At 46.7% G+C, this 19,610-nt stretch overlaps 1 non-coding gene and 45 pseudogenes across 1 annotated transcript; all 46 read right to left on the bottom strand.

The window, feature by feature from the left end:
• Positions 1-613: 613 nt before the first annotated feature.
• On the bottom strand, positions 614-732 carry LOC140295677 (5S ribosomal RNA; annotated as a pseudogene).
• Positions 733-1,001: 269 nt separating this feature from the next.
• LOC140301126 (5S ribosomal RNA) lies at positions 1,002-1,120 on the bottom strand (annotated as a pseudogene).
• A 422-nt stretch (positions 1,121-1,542) lies between these two features.
• On the bottom strand, positions 1,543-1,661 carry LOC140296750 (5S ribosomal RNA; annotated as a pseudogene).
• Positions 1,662-1,930: 269 nt separating this feature from the next.
• Positions 1,931-2,049, bottom strand: LOC140301125 (5S ribosomal RNA; annotated as a pseudogene).
• Positions 2,050-2,318: 269 nt separating this feature from the next.
• On the bottom strand, positions 2,319-2,437 carry LOC140299174 (5S ribosomal RNA; annotated as a pseudogene).
• Positions 2,438-2,706: 269 nt separating this feature from the next.
• On the bottom strand, positions 2,707-2,825 carry LOC140295054 (5S ribosomal RNA; annotated as a pseudogene).
• A 272-nt stretch (positions 2,826-3,097) lies between these two features.
• Positions 3,098-3,216, bottom strand: LOC140282229 (5S ribosomal RNA; annotated as a pseudogene).
• Positions 3,217-3,613: 397 nt separating this feature from the next.
• On the bottom strand, positions 3,614-3,732 carry LOC140295990 (5S ribosomal RNA; annotated as a pseudogene).
• Positions 3,733-4,001: 269 nt separating this feature from the next.
• LOC140312019 (5S ribosomal RNA) lies at positions 4,002-4,120 on the bottom strand (annotated as a pseudogene).
• A 269-nt stretch (positions 4,121-4,389) lies between these two features.
• Positions 4,390-4,508, bottom strand: LOC140292199 (5S ribosomal RNA; annotated as a pseudogene).
• Positions 4,509-4,777: 269 nt separating this feature from the next.
• Positions 4,778-4,896, bottom strand: LOC140290008 (5S ribosomal RNA; annotated as a pseudogene).
• Positions 4,897-5,168: 272 nt separating this feature from the next.
• LOC140274061 (5S ribosomal RNA) lies at positions 5,169-5,287 on the bottom strand (annotated as a pseudogene).
• A 269-nt stretch (positions 5,288-5,556) lies between these two features.
• LOC140292198 (5S ribosomal RNA) lies at positions 5,557-5,675 on the bottom strand (annotated as a pseudogene).
• A 269-nt stretch (positions 5,676-5,944) lies between these two features.
• LOC140290007 (5S ribosomal RNA) lies at positions 5,945-6,063 on the bottom strand (annotated as a pseudogene).
• A 272-nt stretch (positions 6,064-6,335) lies between these two features.
• On the bottom strand, positions 6,336-6,454 carry LOC140295982 (5S ribosomal RNA; annotated as a pseudogene).
• Positions 6,455-6,723: 269 nt separating this feature from the next.
• On the bottom strand, positions 6,724-6,842 carry LOC140290006 (5S ribosomal RNA; annotated as a pseudogene).
• A 272-nt stretch (positions 6,843-7,114) lies between these two features.
• On the bottom strand, positions 7,115-7,233 carry LOC140266482 (5S ribosomal RNA; annotated as a pseudogene).
• A 269-nt stretch (positions 7,234-7,502) lies between these two features.
• LOC140292197 (5S ribosomal RNA) lies at positions 7,503-7,621 on the bottom strand (annotated as a pseudogene).
• Positions 7,622-7,890: 269 nt separating this feature from the next.
• LOC140290005 (5S ribosomal RNA) lies at positions 7,891-8,009 on the bottom strand (annotated as a pseudogene).
• A 272-nt stretch (positions 8,010-8,281) lies between these two features.
• On the bottom strand, positions 8,282-8,400 carry LOC140266471 (5S ribosomal RNA; annotated as a pseudogene).
• A 269-nt stretch (positions 8,401-8,669) lies between these two features.
• LOC140296641 (5S ribosomal RNA) lies at positions 8,670-8,788 on the bottom strand (annotated as a pseudogene).
• A 269-nt stretch (positions 8,789-9,057) lies between these two features.
• On the bottom strand, positions 9,058-9,176 carry LOC140290526 (5S ribosomal RNA; annotated as a pseudogene).
• Positions 9,177-9,413: 237 nt separating this feature from the next.
• Positions 9,414-9,532, bottom strand: LOC140299938 (5S ribosomal RNA; annotated as a pseudogene).
• Positions 9,533-9,801: 269 nt separating this feature from the next.
• On the bottom strand, positions 9,802-9,919 carry LOC140294427 (5S ribosomal RNA; annotated as a pseudogene).
• Positions 9,920-10,576: 657 nt separating this feature from the next.
• LOC140288544 (5S ribosomal RNA) lies at positions 10,577-10,695 on the bottom strand (annotated as a pseudogene).
• A 269-nt stretch (positions 10,696-10,964) lies between these two features.
• LOC140293224 (5S ribosomal RNA) lies at positions 10,965-11,083 on the bottom strand (annotated as a pseudogene).
• Positions 11,084-11,352: 269 nt separating this feature from the next.
• LOC140281468 (5S ribosomal RNA) lies at positions 11,353-11,471 on the bottom strand (annotated as a pseudogene).
• Positions 11,472-11,740: 269 nt separating this feature from the next.
• LOC140300670 (5S ribosomal RNA) lies at positions 11,741-11,859 on the bottom strand (annotated as a pseudogene).
• A 269-nt stretch (positions 11,860-12,128) lies between these two features.
• LOC140288393 (5S ribosomal RNA) lies at positions 12,129-12,247 on the bottom strand (annotated as a pseudogene).
• A 660-nt stretch (positions 12,248-12,907) lies between these two features.
• Positions 12,908-13,026, bottom strand: LOC140314282 (5S ribosomal RNA; annotated as a pseudogene).
• A 269-nt stretch (positions 13,027-13,295) lies between these two features.
• On the bottom strand, positions 13,296-13,414 carry LOC140293826 (5S ribosomal RNA; annotated as a pseudogene).
• A 269-nt stretch (positions 13,415-13,683) lies between these two features.
• Positions 13,684-13,802, bottom strand: LOC140290525 (5S ribosomal RNA; annotated as a pseudogene).
• Positions 13,803-14,039: 237 nt separating this feature from the next.
• LOC140295929 (5S ribosomal RNA) lies at positions 14,040-14,158 on the bottom strand (annotated as a pseudogene).
• A 269-nt stretch (positions 14,159-14,427) lies between these two features.
• On the bottom strand, positions 14,428-14,545 carry LOC140296180 (5S ribosomal RNA; annotated as a pseudogene).
• Positions 14,546-14,814: 269 nt separating this feature from the next.
• On the bottom strand, positions 14,815-14,933 carry LOC140294482 (5S ribosomal RNA; annotated as a pseudogene).
• A 657-nt stretch (positions 14,934-15,590) lies between these two features.
• On the bottom strand, positions 15,591-15,709 carry LOC140285267 (5S ribosomal RNA; annotated as a pseudogene).
• A 269-nt stretch (positions 15,710-15,978) lies between these two features.
• Positions 15,979-16,097, bottom strand: LOC140288959 (5S ribosomal RNA; annotated as a pseudogene).
• Positions 16,098-16,366: 269 nt separating this feature from the next.
• Positions 16,367-16,485, bottom strand: LOC140296853 (5S ribosomal RNA; annotated as a pseudogene).
• Positions 16,486-16,754: 269 nt separating this feature from the next.
• Positions 16,755-16,873, bottom strand: LOC140300668 (5S ribosomal RNA; annotated as a pseudogene).
• A 269-nt stretch (positions 16,874-17,142) lies between these two features.
• Positions 17,143-17,261, bottom strand: LOC140294288 (5S ribosomal RNA; annotated as a pseudogene).
• A 269-nt stretch (positions 17,262-17,530) lies between these two features.
• LOC140299096 (5S ribosomal RNA) lies at positions 17,531-17,649 on the bottom strand. Its single transcript, XR_011914678.1, has one exon. It is a non-coding gene; the product is annotated as a 5S ribosomal RNA (ribosomal RNA).
• A 269-nt stretch (positions 17,650-17,918) lies between these two features.
• Positions 17,919-18,037, bottom strand: LOC140292196 (5S ribosomal RNA; annotated as a pseudogene).
• Positions 18,038-18,306: 269 nt separating this feature from the next.
• LOC140293026 (5S ribosomal RNA) lies at positions 18,307-18,425 on the bottom strand (annotated as a pseudogene).
• A 272-nt stretch (positions 18,426-18,697) lies between these two features.
• On the bottom strand, positions 18,698-18,816 carry LOC140288823 (5S ribosomal RNA; annotated as a pseudogene).
• Positions 18,817-19,088: 272 nt separating this feature from the next.
• Positions 19,089-19,207, bottom strand: LOC140292195 (5S ribosomal RNA; annotated as a pseudogene).
• Positions 19,208-19,476: 269 nt separating this feature from the next.
• LOC140277555 (5S ribosomal RNA) lies at positions 19,477-19,595 on the bottom strand (annotated as a pseudogene).
• Positions 19,596-19,610: the final 15 nt, after the last annotated feature.

The following is a 19,610-nucleotide window of genomic DNA, read 5'->3' as shown; positions in this document are numbered from 1 at the left end:
TATGGTTCCTCTATGTAACCAGATATTTGCAGAGAAAGGCTGATATGTAGCGGGCATATCTTGTTCCCTGACGTGATAATTCTCTCCAGCTGAAAATGAGACTCTCAGATCACTTCGTGTCTGCCAACAAAGCAGCAGCAGCTGAAGATGACCAACTTCCTCATGTGTCACAGGGTGATCAGACATTGCAACAAAAGACATGCAGGTGGTTGAGAGAAGAGAAAAAGCTTAAAGCGCCTGGTATTCCCAAGAGGTCTTCCATCCAAGTACAAACCAGGCCCAACTGTGCTTGGCTTCCGAGATCAGACGAGGAAGGGGATGTTCAGGGTGGTGTGGCCGTAAGCAACAATATCTCTGAAAAATGTGCATTATATAGGTACTGGAATCATACGGTTCCTCTATGCAACCAGATAATTGCAGAGAAAGGCTGATGTGTAGTGGGCACATCTTGTTCCCTGACGTGATCATTCTCTTCAGCTGAAACTGAGACTCTCAGATCACTTCGTGTTTGCCAACAAAGCAGCCGCAGCTGAAGATGACCAAATACCTCATGTGTCACAGGGTGATCAGACGTTGCAACAAAAGACATGTAGGTTGTAGAGAGAAGAGAAAACGCTTACAGCACCTGGTATTCCCAAGCAGTCTCCCATTAAAGTACTAACCAGGCCCAACCCTCCTCGGCTTCCGAGATCAGACGAGGTCAGGCTTATTCAGGGTGGTGTGGCCGTAAGGAACAATTTCTGTGAAAAATGTGCATTATATAGGTACTGGAATCATACACTTCCTTTATGAAACCAGATAATTGCCGAGAAAGGCTGACTTGTAGTGGGCACATATTCTTCCCTGATGTGATTATTCTCTGCAGCTGAAACTGAGACTCTCAGATCACTCTGTGTCTGCCAACAAAGCAGCAGCAGCTGAAGATGACCAACTTCCTCATGTGTCACAGGGTGATCAGACGTTGCAAAAAAAGACATGCAGGTGGTAGAGAGAAGAGAAAAAGCTTACAGCACCTGGTATTTTCAAGCGGTCTCCCACCCAAGTACTAACCAGGCCCAACTCTGCTTGGCTTCCGAGATCAGACGAGGTCAGGCATATTCAGGGTGGTGTGGCCGTAAGCAACAATGTCTGTGACAAATGTGCATTATATAAGTACAGGAATCATACGGTTCCTCTATGTAACCAGATAATTGCTGAGAAAGGCTGATGTGTAGTGGGCACATCTTCTTCCCTGACGTGATTATTCTCTTCAGCTGAAACTGAGACTCTCAGATCACTTCGTGTCTTCCAACAAAGCAGCAACAGGTACTGGAATCATACGGTTCCTCTATGCAACCAGATAATTGCAGAGAAAGGCTGATGTGTAGTGGGCACATCTTGTTCCCTGACGTGATCATTCTCTTCAGCTGAAACTGAGACTCTCAGATCACTTCGTGTTTGCCAACAAAGCAGCCGCAGCTGAAGATGACCAAATACCTCATGTGTCACAGGGTGATCAGACGTTGCAACAAAAGACATGTAGGTTGTAGAGAGAAGAGAAAACGCTTACAGCACCTGGTATTCCCAAGCAGTCTCCCATTAAAGTACTAACCAGGCCCAACCCTCCTCGGCTTCCAAGATCAGACGAGGTCAGGCTTATTCAGGGTGGTGTGGCCGTAAGGAACAATTTCTGTGAAAAATGTGCATTATATAGGTACTGGAATCATACACTTCCTCTATGAAACCAGATAATTGCCGAGAAAGGCTGACTTGTAGTGGGCACATATTCTTCCCTGATGTGATTATTCTCTGCAGCTGAAACTGAGACTCTCAGATCACTCTGTGTCTGCCAACAAAGCAGCAGCAGCTGAAGATGACCAACTTCCTCATGTGTCACAGGGTGATCAGACGTTGCAAAAAAAGACATGCAGGTGGTAGAGAGAAGAGAAAAAGCTTACAGCACCTGGTATTTTCAAGCGGTCTCCCACCCAAGTACTAACCAGGCCCAACTCTGCTTGGCTTCCGAGATCAGACGAGGTCAGGCATATTCAGGGTGGTGTGGCCGTAAGCAACAATGTCTGTGACAAATGTGCATTATATAAGTACAGGAATCATACGGTTCCTCTATGTAACCAGATAATTGCTGAGAAAGGCTGATGTGTAGTGGGCACATCTTCTTCCCTGACGTGATTATTCTCTTCAGCTGAAACTGAGACTCTCAGATCACTTCGTGTCTTCCAACAAAGCAGCAACAGCTGAAGATGACCAACTTCCTCATGTGTCACAGGGTGATCAGACGTTGCAACAAAAGACATGCAGGTTGTAGAGAGAAGAGAAAACGCTTACAGCACCTGGTATTCCCAAGCAGTCTCCCATTAAAGTACTAACCAGGCCCAACCCTGCTTGGCTTCCGAGATCAGACGAGGTCGGGCTTATTCAGGGTGGTGTGGCCGTAAGCAACAATATCGGTGACAAATGTGCATTATATAGGTACTGGAATCATACACTTCCTCTGTGTAACCAGATAATTGCCGAAAAAGGCTGACTTGTAGTGGGCTCATCTTCCTCCTTGATGTGATTATTCTCTTCAGCTGAAACTGAGACTCTCAGATCACCTCGTGTCTATCAACAAAGCAGCAGCAGCTGAAGATGACCAACTTCTTCACGTGTCACAGGGTGATCAGACGTTGCAACAAAACACATGCAGGTGGTAGAGAGAAGAGAAAAAGCTTACAGCACCTGGTACTCCCAAGCTGTCTCCCATCCAAGTACTAACCAGGTACAACCCTGCTTGGCGTCCGAGATCAGACGAGGTCAGGCTTCTTCAGGGTGGTGTGGCCGTAAGCAAAAATGTCTCTGACAAATGTGCATTATATAGGTACTGGAATCATACGGTTCCTCTATGCAACCAGATAATTGCCGAGAAAGGCTGATGTGTAGCGGGCAAATAATCTTCTCTGATGTGATCATTCTCTGCAACTGAAACTGAGACTCTCAGATCACTTCGTGTCTGCCAACAAAGCAGCATCAGCTGCTGAAGATGACCAACTTCCTCATGTGTCATAGGGTGATCAGACGTTGCAACAAAAGACATGCAGGTGGTAGAGAGAAGAGAAAAAGCTTAAAGCACCTGGTATTCCCAAGAGGTCTTCCATCCAAGTACTAACTAGGCCCAACCCTCCTTGGCTTCCGAGATCAGACGAGGTCGGGCATGTTCAGGGTGGTGTGGCCGTAAGCAACAATGTCTCTGACAAATGTGCATTATATAGGTACTGGAATCATACGGTTCCTCTATGCAACCAGATCATTTCCGAGAAAGGCTGATGTGTAGTGGGCACATCTTCTTCCCTGACGTGATTATTCTCTGCAGCTGAAACTGAGACTCTCAGATCACTTCGTGTCTGCCAACTACGGTTCCTCTATGCAACCAGATAATTGCCGAGAAAGGCTGTTGTGTAGCGGGCAAATCATCTTCTCTGATGTGATCATTATCTGCAACTGAAACTGAGACTCTCAGATCACTTCGTGTCAGCCAACAAAGCAGCAGCAGCTGAAGATGACCAACTTCCTCATGTGTCACAGGGTGATCAGGAGTTGCAACAAAAGACATGCAGGTGGTAGAGAGAAGAGAAAACGCTTACAGCACCTGGTATTCCCAAGCAGTCTCCCATCCACGTACTAAGGAGGTTCAACCCTGCTTGGCTTCCGAGATCAGACGAGGTCGGGCATGTTCAGGGTGGTGTGGCCGTAAGCAACAATGTGTCTGACAAATGTGCATTATATAAGTACAGGAATCATACGGTTCCTCTATGTAACCAGATAATTGCTGAGAAAGGCTGATCTGTAGTGGGCACATCTTCTTCCCTGAAGTGATTATTCTCTTTAGCTGAAACTGAGACTCTCAGATCACTTCGTGTCTTCCAACAAAGCAGCAGCAGCTGAAGATGGCCAACTTCCTCATGTGTCACAGGGTGATCAGACGTTGCAACAAAAGACATGCAGGTGGTAGAGAGAAGAGAAAAAGCTTAAGGCACCTGGTATTCCCAAGCGGTCTCCCATTCAAGTACTAACCAGGCCCAACCCTGCTTGGCTTCCGAGATCAGACGAGGTTGGGCTTATTCAGGGTGGTGTGGCCGTAAGCAACAATATCGGTGACAAATGTGCATTATATAGGTACTGGAATCATACACTTCCTCTGTATAACCAGATAATTGCCGAAAAAGGCTGACTTGTAGTGGATTCATCTTCCTCCTTGATGTGATTATTCTCTGGAGCTGAAACTGAGACTCTCAGATCACCTTGTGTCTATCAACAAAGCAGCAGCAGCTGAAGATGACCAACTTCTTCACGTGTCACAGGGTGATCAGACGTTGCAACAAAAGACATGCAGGTGGTAGAGAGAAGAGAAAAAGCTTACAGCACCTGGTATTCCCAAGCTGACTCCTATCCAAGTACTAACCAGGTACAACCCTGCTTGGCGTCCGAGATCAGACGAGGTCGGGCTTATTCAGGGTGGTGTGGCCGTAAGCAACAATGTCTCTGACAAATGTGCATTATATAGGTACTGGAATCATACGGTTCCTCTATGCAACCAGATAATTGCCGAGAAAGGCTGATGTGTAGCGGACAAATCATCTTCTCTGATGTGATCATTCTCTGCAACTGAAACTGAGACTCTCAGATCACCTCGTGTCTATCAACAAAGCAGCAGCAGCTGAAGATGACCAACTTCTTCACGTGTCACAGGGTGATCAGACGTTGCAACAAAAGACATGCAGGTGGTAGAGAGAAGAGAAAAAGCTTACAGCACCTGGTATTCCCAAGCTGTCTCCTATCCAAGTACTAACCAGGTACAACCCTGCTTGGCGTCCGAGATCAGACGAGGTCGGGCTTATTCAGGGTGGTGTGGCCGTAAGCAACAATGTCTCTGACAAATGTGCATTATATAGGTACTGGAATCATACGGTTCCTCTATGCAACCAGATAATTGCCGAGAAAGGCTGATGTGTAGCGGGCAAATCATCTTCTTCCCTGACGTGATAATTTTCTCCAGCTGAACATGAGACTCTCAGATCACTTCGTGTCTGCCAACAAAGCAGCAGAAGCTGAAGATGACCAACTTCCTCATGTGTCACAGGGTGATCAGACGTTGCAACAAAAGACATGCAGGTGGTAGAGAGAAGAGAAAAAGCTTAAGGTACCTGGTATTCCCAAGCGGTCTCCCATTGAAGTACTAACCAGGCCCAACCGTGCTTGGCTTCCGAGATCAGACGAGGTCGGGCTTATTCAGGGTGGTGTGGCCGTAAGCAACAATATCGGTGACAAATGTGCATTATATAGGTACTGGAATCATACACTTCCTCTGTATAACCAGATAATTGCCGAAAAAGGCTGACTTGTAGTGGATTCATCTTCCTCCTTGATGTGATTATTCTCTGGAGCTGAAACTGAGACTCTCAGATCACCTCGTGTCTATCAACAAAGCAGCAGCAGCTGAAGATGACCAACTTCTTCACGTGTCACAGGGTGATCAGACGTTGCAACAAAAGACATGCAGGTGGTAGAGAGAAGAGAAAAAGCTTACAGCACCTGGTATTCCCAAGCTGACTCCTATCCAAGTACTAACCAGGTACAACCCTGCTTGGCGTCCGAGATCAGACGAGGTCGGGCTTATTCAGGGTGGTGTGGCCGTAAGCAACAATGTCTCTGACAAATGTGCATTATATAGGTACTGGAATCATACGGTTCCTCTATGCAACCAGATAATTGCCGAGAAAGGCTGATGTGTAGCGGACAAATCATCTTCTCTGATGTGATCATTCTCTGCAACTGAAACTGAGACTCTCAGATCACCTCGTGTCTATCAACAAAGCAGCAGCAGCTGAAGATGACCAACTTCTTCACGTGTCACAGGGTGATCAGACGTTGCAACAAAAGACATGCAGGTGGTAGAGAGAAGAGAAAAAGCTTACAGCACCTGGTATTCCCAAGCTGTCTCCTATCCAAGTACTAACCAGGTACAACCCTGCTTGGCGTCCGAGATCAGACGAGGTCGGGCTTATTCAGGGTGGTGTGGCCGTAAGCAACAATGTCTCTGACAAATGTGCATTATATAGGTACTGGAATCATACGGTTCCTCTATGCAACCAGATAATTGCCGAGAAAGGCTGATGTGTAGCGGGCAAATCATCTTCTTCCCTGACGTGATAATTTTCTCCAGCTGAACATGAGACTCTCAGATCACTTCGTGTCTGCCAACAAAGCAGCAGAAGCTGAAGATGACCAACTTCCTCATGTGTCACAGGGTGATCAGACGTTGCAACAAAAGACATGCAGGTGGTAGAGAGAAGAGAAAAAGCTTACAGCACCTGGTATTCCCAAGCTGACTCCTATCCAAGTACTAACCAGGTACAACGCTGCTTGGCGTCCGAGATCAGACGAGGTCGGGCTTATTCAGGGTGGTGTGGCCGTAAGCAACAATGTCTCTGACAAATGTGCATTATATAGGTACTGGAATCATACGGTTCCTCTATGCAACCAGATAATTGCCGAGAAAGGCTGATGTGTAGTGGACAAATCATCTTCTCTGATGTGATCATTCTCTGCAACTGAAACTGAGACTCTCAGATCACCTCGTGTCTATCAACAAAGCAGCAGCAGCTGAAGATGACCAACTTCTTCACGTGTCACAGGGTGATCAGACGTTGCAACAAAAGACATGCAGGTGGTAGAGAGAAGAGAAAAAGCTTACAGCACCTGGTATTCCCAAGCTGTCTCCTATCCAAGTACTAACCAGGTACAACCCTGCTTGGCGTCCGAGATCAGACGAGGTCGGGCTTATTCAGGGTGGTGTGGCCGTAAGCAACAATGTCTCTGACAAATGTGCATTATATAGGTACTGGAATCATACGGTTCCTCTATGCAACCAGATAATTGCCGAGAAAGGCTGATGTGTAGCGGGCAAATCATCTTCTTCCCTGACGTGATAATTTTCTCCAGCTGAACATGAGACTCTCAGATCACTTCGTGTCTGCCAACAAAGCAGCAGAAGCTGAAGATGACCAACTTCCTCATGTGTCACAGGGTGATCAGACGTTGCAACAAAAGACATGCAGGTGGTAGAGAGAAGAGAAAAAGCTTAAGGTACCTGGTATTCCCAAGCGGTCTCCCATTCAAGTACTAACCAGGCCCAACCGTGCTTGGCTTCCGAGATCAGACGAGGTCGGGCTTATTCAGGGTGGTGTGGCCGTAAGCAACAATATCGGTGACAAATGTGCATTATATAGGTACTGGAATCATACACTTCCTCTGTATAACCAGATAATTGCCGAAAAAGGCTGACTTGTAGTGGATTCATCTTCCTCCTTGATGTGATTATTCTCTGGAGCTGAAACTGAGACTCTCAGATCACCTTGTGTCTATCAACAAAGCAGCAGCAGCTGAAGATGACCAACTTCTTCACGTGTCACAGGGTGATCAGACGTTGCAACAAAAGACATGCAGGTGGTAGAGAGAAGAGAAAAAGCTTACAGCACCTGGTATTCCCAAGCTGACTCCTATCCAAGTACTAACCAGGTACAACCCTGCTTGGCGTCCGAGATCAGACGAGGTCGGGCTTATTCAGGGTGGTGTGGCCGTAAGCAACAATGTCTCTGACAAATGTGCATTATATAGGTACTGGAATCATACGGTTCCTCTATGCAACCAGATAATTGCCGAGAAAGGCTGATGTGTAGCGGACAAATCATCTTCTCTGATGTGATCATTCTCTGCAACTGAAACTGAGACTCTCAGATCACCTCGTGTCTATCAACAAAGCAGCAGCAGCTGAAGATGACCAACTTCTTCACGTGTCACAGGGTGATCAGACGTTGCAACAAAAGACATGCAGGTGGTAGAGAGAAGAGAAAAAGCTTACAGCACCTGGTATTCCCAAGCTGTCTCCTATCCAAGTACTAACCAGGTACAACCCTGCTTGGCGTCCGAGATCAGACGAGGTCGGGCTTATTCAGGGTGGTGTGGCCGTAAGCAACAATGTCTCTGACAAATGTGCATTATATAGGTACTGGAATCATACGGTTCCTCTATGCAACCAGATAATTGCCGAGAAAGGCTGATGTGTAGCGGGCAAATCATCTTCTTCCCTGACGTGATAATTTTCTCCAGCTGAACATGAGACTCTCAGATCACTTCGTGTCTGCCAACAAAGCAGCAGAAGCTGAAGATGACCAACTTCCTCATGTGTCACAGGGTGATCAGACGTTGCAACAAAAGACATGCAGGTGGTAGAGAGAAGAGAAAAAGCTTAAGGTACCTGGTATTCCCAAGCGGTCTCCCATTCAAGTACTAACCAGGCCCAACCGTGCTTGGCTTCCGAGATCAGACGAGGTCGGGCTTATTCAGGGTGGTGTGGCCGTAAGCAACAATATCGGTGACAAATGTGCATTATATAGGTACTGGAATCATACACTTCCTCTGTATAACCAGATAATTGCCGAAAAAGGCTGACTTGTAGTGGGTTCATCTTCCTCCTTGATGTGATTATTCTCTGGAGCTGAAACTGAGACTCTCAGATCACCTCGTGTCTATCAACAAAGCAGCAGCAGCTGAAGATGACCAACTTCTTCACGTGTCACAGGGTGATCAGACGTTGCAACAAAAGACATGCAGGTGGTAGGGAGAAGAGAAAAAGCTTACAGCACCTGGTATTCCCAAGCTGTCTCCCATCCAAGTACTAACCAGGTACAACCCTGCTTGGCGTCCGAGATTAGACAAGGTCGGGCTTATTCAGGGTGGTGTGGCCGTAAGCAACAATGTCTCTGACAAATGTGCATTATATAGGTACTGGAATCATACGGTTCCTCTATGCAACCAGATAATTGCCGAGAAAGGCTGATGTGTAGCGGGCAAATCATCTTCTCTGATGTGATCATTATCTGCAACTGAAACTGAGACTCTCAGATCACTTCGTGTCAGCCAACAAAGCAGCAGCAGCTGAAGATGACCAACTTCTTCACGTGTCACAGGGTGATCAGACGTTGCAACAAAAGACATGCAGGTGGTAGAGAGAAGAGAAAAAGCTTACAGCACCTGGTATTCCCAAGCTGTCTCCCATCCAAGTACTAACCAGGTACAACCCTGCTTGGCGTCCGAGATCAGACGAGGTCGGGCTTATTCAGGGTGGTGTGGCCGTAAGCAAAAATGTCTCTGACAAATGTGCATTATATAGGTACTGGAATCATACGGTTCCTCTATGCAACCAGATAATCATCTTCTCTGATGTGATCATTATCTGCAACTGAAACTGAGACTCTCAGATCACTTCGTGTCAGCCAACAAAGCAGCAGCAGCTGAAGATGACCAACTTCCTCATGTGTCACAGGGTGATCAGAAGTTGCAACAAAAGACATGCAGGTGGTAGAGAGAAGAGAAGAAGCTTACAGCACCTGGTATTCCCAAGCAGTCTCCCATCCAAGTACTAACCAGGCCCAACCCTGCTTGGCTTCCGAGATCAGACGAGGTTGGGCTTATTCAGGGTGGTGTGGCCGTAAGCAACAATATCGGTGACAAATGTGCATTATATAGGTACTGGAATCATACACTTCCTCTGTATAACCAGATAATTGCCGAAAAAGGCTGACTTATAGTGGGTTCATCTTCCTCCTTGATGTGATTATTCTCTGGAGCTGAAACTGAGACTCTCAGATCACCTCGTGTCTATCAACAAAGCAGCAGCAGCTGAAGATGACCAGCTTCTTCACGTGTCACAGGGTGATCAGACGTTGCAACAAAAGACATGCAGGTGGTAGAGAGAAGAGAAAAAGCTTACAGCACCTGGTATTCCCAAGCAGTCTCCCATCAAGTACTAAGCAGGCCTAAACCTGCTTGGCTTCCGAGATCAGACGAGGTCGGGCTTATTCAGGGTGGTTTGGCCGTAAGCGACAATGTCTGTGACAAATGTGCATTATATAGGTACTGGAATCATACGGTTCCTCTATGCAACCAAATAATTGCAGAGAAAAGCTGACTTGTAGTGGGCACATCTTCTTCTCTGATGTGATTATTCTCTCCAGCTGAAACTGAGACTCTCAGATTACCTCATGTCTGCCAACAAAGCAGCAGCAGCTGAAGATGACCAACTTCCTCATGTGTCACAGGGTGATCAGACGTTGCAACAAAACACATGCAGGTGGTAGAGAGAAGAGAAACAGCTTACAGCACCTGGTATTCCCAAGCAGTCTCCCATTGAAGTACAAACCAGACCCAACCCTGCTTGGCTTCCGAGATAAGACAAGGTGGGGCTTATTCAGGGTGGTGTGGCGGTAAGCGAACATATCTGTTACAAATGTGAATTATATAGGTACTGGAATCATACACTTGCTCTATGAAACCAGATAATTGCCGAGAAAGGCTGATGTGTAGTGGGCATATCATCTTCTCTGATGTGATCATTCTCTTCAGCTGAAACTGAGACTCTCAGATCACTTCGTGTCTGCCAACAAAGCAGCAGCTGCTGAAGATGACCAACTTCCTCATGTGTCACAGGGTGATCAGACGTTGCAACAAAAGACATGCAGGTTGTAGAGAGAAGAGAAAACGCTTACAGCACCTGGTATTCCCAAGCAGTCTCCCATTAAAGTACTAACCAGGCCCAACCCTCCTTGGCTTCCGAGATCAGACGAGGTCGGGCTTATTCAGGGTGGTGTGGCCGTAAGGAACAATTTCTGTGACAAATGTGCATTATATAGGTACTGGAATCATACACTTCCTCTATGTAACCAGATAATTGCAGAGAAAGGCTGACTTGTTATGGAAACATCTTCTTCCCTGATGTGATTATTCTCTGCAGCTGAAACTGAGACTCTCAGATCACTTCGTGTCTGCCAACAAAGCAGCAGCAGCTGAAGATGACCAACTTCCTCATGTGTCACAGGGTGATCAGACGTTGCAACAAAAGACATGCAGGTTGTAGAGAGAAGAGAAAACTCTTACAGAACCTGGTATTCCCAAGCAGTCTCCCATTAAAGTACTAACCAGGCCCAACCCTCCTTGGCTTCCGAGATCAGACGAGGTCGGGCTTATTCAGGGTGGTGTGGCCGTAAGGAACAATTTCTGTGACAAATGTGCATTATATAGGTACTGGAATCATACAATTCCTCTATGTAACCAGATAATTGCAGAGAAAGGCTGACTTGTTATGGGCACATCTTCTTCCCTGATGTGATTATTCTCTGCAGCTGAAACTGAGACTCTCAGATCACTTCGTGTCTGCCAACAAAGCAGCAGCAGCTGAAGATGACCAACTTCGTCATGTGTCACAGGGTGATCAGACGTTGCAACAAAAGACATGCAGGTGGTCGAGAGAAGACAAAAAGCTTACAGCTCCTGGTATTCCCAAGCGGTCTCCCATTTAAGTACTAACCAGGCCCAACCCTCCTTGGCTTCCGAGATCAGACGAGGTCGGGCTTATTCAGGGTGGTGTGGCCGTAAGGAACAATTTCTGTGACAAATGTGCATTATATAGGTACTGGAATCATACAATTCCTCTATGTAACCAGATAATTGCAGAGAAAGGCTGACTTGTTATGGGCACATCTTCTTCCCTGATGTGATTATTCTCTGCAGCTGAAACTGAGACTCTCAGATCACTTCGTGTCTGCCAACAAAGCAGCAGCAGCTGAAGATGACCAACTTCGTCATGTGTCACAGGGTGATCAGACGTTGCAACAAAAGACATGCAGGTGGTCGAGAGAAGACAAAAAGCTTACAGCTCCTGGTATTCCCAAGCGGTCTCCCATTTAAGTACTAACCAGGCCCAACCCTCCTTGGCTTCCGAGATCAGACGAGGTCGGGCATGTTCAGGGTGGTGTGGCCGTAAGCAACAATGTCTCTGACAAATGTGCATTATATAGGTACAGGAATCATACGGTTCCTCTATGCAACCAGATAATTGCCGAGAAAGGCTGATGTGTAGCGGGCAAATTATCTTCTCTGATGTGATCATTCTCTGCAACTTAAACTGAGACTCTCAGATCACTTCGTGTCAGCCAACAAAGCAGCAGCAGCTGAAGATGACCAACTTCCTCATGTGTCACAGGGTGATCAGACGTTGCAACAAAAGACATGCAGGTGGTAGAGAGAAGAGAAAAAGCTTACAGCACCTGGTATTCCCAAGCTGACTCCAATCCAAGTACTAACCAGGTACAACCCTGCTTGGCGTCCGAGATCAGACGAGGTCGGGCTTATTCAGGGTGGTGTGGCCGTAAGCGACAATGTCTGTGACAAATGTGCATTATATAGGTACTGGAATCATACGGTTCCTCTATGCAACCAGATAATTGCAGAGAAAAGCTGACTTGTAGTGGGCACATCTTCTTCTCTGATGTGATCATTCTCTGCAACTGAAACTGAGACTCTCAGATCACCTCGTGTCTATCAACAAAGCAGCAGGAGCTGAAGATGACCAACTTCCTCATGTGTCACAGGGTGATCAGACGTTGCAACAAAAGACATGCAGGTGGTCGAGAGAAGACAAAAAGCTTACAGCACCTGGTAATCCCAAGCAGACTCCCATCTAAGTACTAACCAGGTACAACCCTGCTTGGCGTCCGAGATAAGACAAGGTGGGGCTTATTCAGGGTGGTGTGGCCGTAAGCAACAATGTCTCTGACAAATGTGCATTATATAGGTACTGGAATCATACGGTTCCTCTATGCAACCAGATAATTGCCGAGAAAGGCTGATGTGTAGCGGGCAAATCATCTTCTTCCCTGACGTGATAATTTTCTCCAGCTGAACATGAGACTCTCAGATCACTTCGTGTCTGCCAACAAAGCAGCAGAAGCTGAAGATGACAAACTTCCTCATGTGTCACAGGGTGATCAGACGTTGCAACAAAAGACATGCAGGTGGTAGAGAGAAGAGAAAAAGCTTAAGGTACCTGGTATTCCCAAGCGGTCTCCCATTCAAGTACTAACCAGGCCCAACCGTGCTTGGCTTCCGAGATCAGACGAGGTCGGGCTCATTCAGGGTGGTGTGGCCGTAAGCAACAATATCGGTGACAAATGTGCATTATATAGGTACTGGAATCATACACTTCCTCTGTATAACCAGATAATTGCCGAAAAAGGCTGACTTGTAGTGGGTTCATCTTCCTCCTTGATGTGATTATTCTCTGGAGCTGAAACTGAGACTCTCAGATCACCTCGTGTCTATCAACAAAGCAGCAGCAGCTGAAGATGACTAACTTCTTCACGTGTCACAGGGTGATCAGACGTTGCAACAAAAGACATGCAGGTGGTAGAGAGAAGAGAAAAAGCGTACAGCACCTGGTATTCCCAAGCTGTCTCCCATCCAAGTACTAACCAGGTACAACCCTGCTTGGCGTCCGAGATCAGACGAGGTCGGGCTTATTCAGGGTGGTGTGGCCGTAAGCAACAATGTCTCTGACAAATGTGCATTATATAGGTACTGGAATCATACGGTTCCTCTATGCAACCAGATAATTGCCGAGAAAGGCTGATGTGTAGCGGGGAAATCATCTTCTCTGATGTGATCATTATCTGCAACTGAAACTGAGACTCTCAGATCACTTCGTGTCAGCCAACAAAGCAGCAGCAGCTGAAGATGACCAACTTCTTCACGTGTCACAGGGTGATCAGACGTTGCAACAAAAGACATGCAGGTGGTAGAGAGAAGAGAAAAAGCTTACAGCACCTGGTATTCCCAAGCTGTCTCCCATCCAAGTACTAACCAGGTACAACCCTGCTTGGCGTCCGAGATCAGACGAGGTCGGGCTTATTCAGGGTGGTGTGGCCGTAAGCAACAATGTCTCTGACAAATGTGCATTATATAGGTACTGGAATCATACGGTTCCTCTATGGAACCAGATAATCATCTTCTCTGATGTGATCATTATCTGCAACTGAAACTGAGACTCTCAGATCACTTCGTGTCAGCCAACAAAGCAGCAGCAGCTGAAGATGACCAACTTCCTCATGTGTCACAGGGTGATCAGAAGTTGCAACAAAAGACATGCAGGTGGTAGAGAGAAGAGAAGAAGCTTACAGGACCTGGTATTCCCAAGCAGTCTCCCATCCAAGTACTAAGGAGGCCCAACCCTGCTTGGCTTCCGAGATCAGACGAGGTTGGGCTTATTCAGGGTGGTGTGGCCGTAAGCAACAATATCGGTGACAAATGTGCATTATATAGGTACTGGAATCATACACTTCCTCTGTATAACCAGATAATTGCCGAAAAAGGCTGACTTATAGTGGGTTCATCTTCCTCCTTGATGTGATTATTCTCTGGAGCTGAAACTGAGACTCTCAGATCACCTCGTGTCTATCAACAAAGCAGCAGCAGCTGAAGATGACCAGCTTCTTCACGTGTCACAGGGTGATCAGACGTTGCAACAAAAGACATGCAGGTGGTAGAGAGAAGAGAAAAAGCTTACAGCACCTGGTATTCCCAAGCAGTCTCCCATCAAATACTAAGCAGGCCTAAACCTGCTTGGCTTCCGAGATCAGACGAGGTCGGGCTTATTCAGGGTGGTGTGGCCGTAAGCAACAATGTCTCTGACAAATGTGCATTATATAGGTACTGGAATCATACGGTTCCTCTATGCAACCAAATAATTGCAGAGAAAAGCTGACTTGTAGCGGACAAATCATCTTCTCTGATGTGATTATTCTCTCCAGCTGAAACTGAGACTCTCAGATTACCTCATGTCTGCCAACAAAGCAGCAGGAGCTGAAGATGACCAACTTCTTCACGTGTCACAGGGTGATCAGACGTTGCAACAAAAGACATGCAGGTGGTCGAGAGAAGAGAAAAAGCTTACAGCACCTGGTATTCCCAAGCTGTCTCCTATCCAAGTACTAACCAGGTACAACCCTGCTTGGCGTCCGAGATCAGACGAGGTCGGGCTTATTCAGGGTGGTGTGGCGGTAAGCAAATATATTTGTTACAAATGTGAATTATATAGGTACTGGAATCATACACTTCCTCTATGAAACCAGATAATTGCCGAGAAAGGCTGATGTGTAGTGGGGATATCATCTTCTCTGATGTGATCATTCTCTTCAGCTGAAACTGAGACTCTTAGATCACTTCGTGTCTGCCAACAAAGCAGCAGCAGCTGAAGATGACCAACTTCCTCATGTGTCACAGGGTGATCAGACGTTGCAACAAAAGACATGCAGGTGGTAGAGAGAAGAGAAACAGCTTACATCACCTGGTATTCCCAAGCAGTCTCCCATTGAAGTACAAACCAGACCCAACCCTGCTTGGCTTCCGAGATAAGACAAGGTGGGGCTTATTCAGGGTGGTGTGGCGGTAAGCGACAATATCTGTTACAAATGTTAATTATATAGGTACTGGAATCATACACTTGCTCTATGAAACCAGATAATTGCCGAGAAAGGCTGATGTGTAGTGGGCATATCATCTTCTCTGATGTGATCATTCTCTTCAGCTGAAACTGAGACTCTCAGATCACTTCGTGTCTGCCAACAAAGCAGCAGCTGCTGAAGATGACCAACTTCCTCATGTGTCACAGGGTGATCAGACGTTGCAACAAAAGACATGCAGGTTGTAGAGAGAAGAGAAAACGCTTACAGCACCTGGTATTCCCAAGCAGTCTCCCATTCAAGTACTAACCAGGACCAACCCTGCTTGGCTCCTGAGATCAGACGAGGTCGGGCATGTTCAGGGTGGTGTGGCCGTAAGCAGCAATGTATCTGACAAATGTGCATTACATAGGCACTGGAATCATACGGTTCCTCTATGCAACCAGATAATTGCCGAGAAAGGCTGATGTGTAGCGGGTGTATCATCTTCTCTGATGTGATCATTCTCTTCAGCTGAAACTGAGACTCTCAGATCACTTCGTGTCTGCCAACAAAGCAGAAGCTGCTGAAGATGACCAACTTCCTCATGTGTCACAGGGTGATCAGACGTTGCAACAAAAGACATGCAGGTTGTAGAGAGAAGAGAAAACGCTTACAGCACCTGGTATTCCCAAGCAGTCTCCCATTGAAGTACTAACCAGGCCCAACCCTCCTTGGCTTCCGAGATCAGACGAGGTCGGGCTTATTCAGGGTGGTGTGGCCGTAAGGAACAATTTCTGTGACAAATGTGCATTATATAGGTACTGGAATCATACACTTCCTCTATGTAACCAGATAATTGCAGAGAAAGGCTGACTTGTTATGGAAACATCTTCTTCCCTGATGTGATTATTCTCTGCAGCTGAAACTGAGACTCTCAGATCACTTCGTGTCTGCCAACAAAGCAGCAGCAGCTGAAGATGACCAACTTCCTCATGTGTCACAGGGTGATCAGACGTTGCAACAAAAGACATGCAGGTTGTAGAGAGAAGAGAAAACTCTTACAGAACCTGGTATTCCCAAGCAGTCTCCCATTAAAGTACTAACCAGGCCCAACCCTCCTTGGCTTCCGAGATAAGACGAGGTCGGGCTTATTCAGGGTGGTGTGGCCGTAAGGAACAATTTCTGTGACAAATGTGCATTATATAGGTACTGGAATCATACAATTCCTCTATGTAACCAGATAATTGCAGAGAAAGGCTGACTTGTTATGGGCACATCTTCTTCCCTGATGTGATTATTCTCTGCAGCTGAAACTGAGACTCTCAGATCACTTCGTGTCTGCCAACAAAGCAGCAGCAGCTGAAGATGACCAACTTCGTCATGTGTCACAGGGTGATCAGACGTTGCAACAAAAGACATGCAGGTGGTCGAGAGAAGACAAAAAGCTTACAGCTCCTGGTATTCCCAAGCGGTCTCCCATTTAAGTACTAACCAGGCCCAACCCTCCTTGGCTTCCGAGATCAGACGAGGTCGGGCATGTTCAGGGTGGTGTGGCCGTAAGCAACAATGTCTCTGACAAATGTGCATTATATAGGTACTGGAATCATACGGTTCCTCTATGCAACCAGATAATTGCCGAGAAAGGCTGATGTGTAGCGGGCAAATCATCTTCTCTGATGTGATCATTCTCTGCAACTTAAACTGAGACTCTCAGATCACTTCGTGTCAGCCAACAAAGCAGCAGCAGCTGAAGATGACCAACTTCCTCATGTGTCACAGGGTGATCAGACGTTGCAACAAAAGACATGCAGGTGGTAGAGAGAAGAGAAGAAGCTTACAGCACCTGGTATTCCCAAGCAGTCTCCCATACAAGTACTAAGGAGGTTCAACCCTGCTTGGCTTCCGAGATCAGACGAGGTCGGGCATGTTCAGGGTGGTGTGGCCGTAAGCAACAATGTGTCTGACAAATGTGCATTATATAAGTACAGGAATCATACGGTTCCTCTATGTAACCAGATAATTGCTGAGAAAGGCTGATCTGTAGTGGGCACATCTTCTTCCCTGAAGTGATTATTCTCTTTAGCTGAAACTGAGACTCTCAGATCACTTCGTGTCTTCCAACAAAGCAGCAGCAGCTGAAGATGGCCAACTTCCTCATGTGTCACAGGGTGATCAGACGTTGCAACAAAAGACATGCAGGTGGTAGAGAGAAGAGAAAAAGCTTACAGCACCTGGTATTCCCAAGCGGTCTCCCATTCAAGTACTAACCAGGCCCAACCCTGCTTGGCTTCCGAGATCAGACGAGGTTGGGCTTATTCAGGGTGGTGTGGCCGTAAGCAACAATATCGGTGACAAATGTGCATTATATAGGTACTGGAATCATACACTTCCTCTGTATAACCAGATAATTGCCGAAAAAGGCTGACTTGTAGTGGATTCATCTTCCTCCTTGATGTGATTATTCTCTGGAGCTGAAACTGAGACTCTCAGATCACCTCGTGTCTATCAACAAAGCAGCAGCAGCTGAAGATGACCAACTTCTTCACGTGTCACAGGGTGATCAGACGTTGCAACAAAAGACATGCAGGTGGTAGAGAGAAGAGAAAAAGCTTACAGCACCTGGTATTCCCAAGCTGACTCCTATCCAAGTACTAACCAGGTACAACCCTGCTTGGCGTCCGAGATCAGACGAGGTCGGGCTTATTCAGGGTGGTGTGGCCGTAAGCAACAATGTCTCTGACAAATGTGCATTATATAGGTACTGGAATCATACGGTTCCTCTATGCAACCAGATAATTGCCGAGAAAGGCTGATGTGTAGCGGACAAATCATCTTCTCTGATGTGATCATTCTCTGCAACTGAAACTGAGACTCTCAGATCACCTCGTGTCTATCAACAAAGCAGCAGCAGCTGAAGATGACCAACTTCTTCACGTGTCACAGGGTGATCAGACGTTGCAACAAAAGACATGCAGGTGGTAGAGAGAAGAGAAAAAGCTTACAGCACCTGGTATTCCAAAGCTGTCTCCTATCCAAGTACTAACCAGGTACAACCCTGCTTGGCGTCCGAGATCAGACGAGGTCGGGCTTATTCAGGGTGGTGTGGCCGTAAGCAACAATGTCTCTGACAAATGTGCATTATATAGGTACTGGAATCATACGGTTCCTCTATGCAACCAGATAATTGCCGAGAAAGGCTGATGTGTAGCGGGCAAATCATCTTCTTCCCTGACGTGATAATTTTCTCCAGCTGAACATGAGACTCTCAGATCACTTCGTGTCTGCCAACAAAGCAGCAGAAGCTGAAGATGACCAACTTCCTCATGTGTCACAGGGTGATCAGACGTTGCAACAAAAGACATGCAGGTGGTAGAGAGAAGAGAAAAAGCTTAAGGTACCTGGTATTCCCAAGCGGTCTCCCATTCAAGTACTAACCAGGCCCAACCGTGCTTGGCTTCCGAGATCAGACGAGGTCGGACTTATTCAGGGTGGTGTGGCCGTAAGCAACAATATCGGTGACAAATGTGCATTATATAGGTACTGGAATCATACACTTCCTCTGTATAACCAGATAATTGCCGAAAAAGGCTGACTTGTAGTGGGTTCATCTTCCTCCTTGATGTGATTATTCTCTGGAGCTGAAACTGAGACTCTCAGATCACTTCATGTCTGCCAACAAAGCAGCAGCAGCAGCTGAAGATGACCAACTTCCTCATGTGTCACAGGGTGATCAGACGTTGCAACAAAAGACATGCAGGTGGTAGAGAGAAGAGAAAAAGCTTACAGCACCTGGTATTCCCAAGCTGACTCCTATCCAAGTACTAACCAGGTACAACCCTGCTTGGCGTCCGAGATCAGACGAGGTCGGGCTTATTCAGGGTGGTGTGGCCGTAAGCAACAATGTCTCTGACAAATGTGCATTATATAGGTACTGGAATCATACGGTTCCTCTATGCAACCAGATAATTGCCGAGAAAGGCTGATGTGTAGCGGACAAATCATCTTCTCTGATGTGATCATTCTCTGCAACTGAAACTGAGACTCTCAGATCACCTCGTGTCTATCAACAAAGCAGCAGCAGCTGAAGATGACCAACTTCTTCACGTGTCACAGGGTGATCAGACGTTGCAACAAAAGACATGCAGGTGGTAGAGAGAAGAGAAAAAGCTTACAGCACCTGGTATTCCCAAGCTGTCTCCTATCCAAGTACTAACCAGGTACAACCCTGCTTGGCTTCCGAGATCAGACGAGGTCGGGCTTATTCAGGGTGGTGTGGCCGTAAGCAACAATGTCTCTGAC

Source organism: Leuresthes tenuis, unplaced genomic scaffold, assembly GCF_036924035.1.
Source record: "Leuresthes tenuis unplaced genomic scaffold, fLeuTen1.0.hap1 SCAF_1, whole genome shotgun sequence".
Classification (NCBI taxonomy): domain Eukaryota; kingdom Metazoa; phylum Chordata; class Actinopteri; order Atheriniformes; family Atherinopsidae; genus Leuresthes; species Leuresthes tenuis.
Note: the sequence above shows the minus strand (reverse complement) of the source record. Positions and strands in the feature narration are given on the sequence as shown.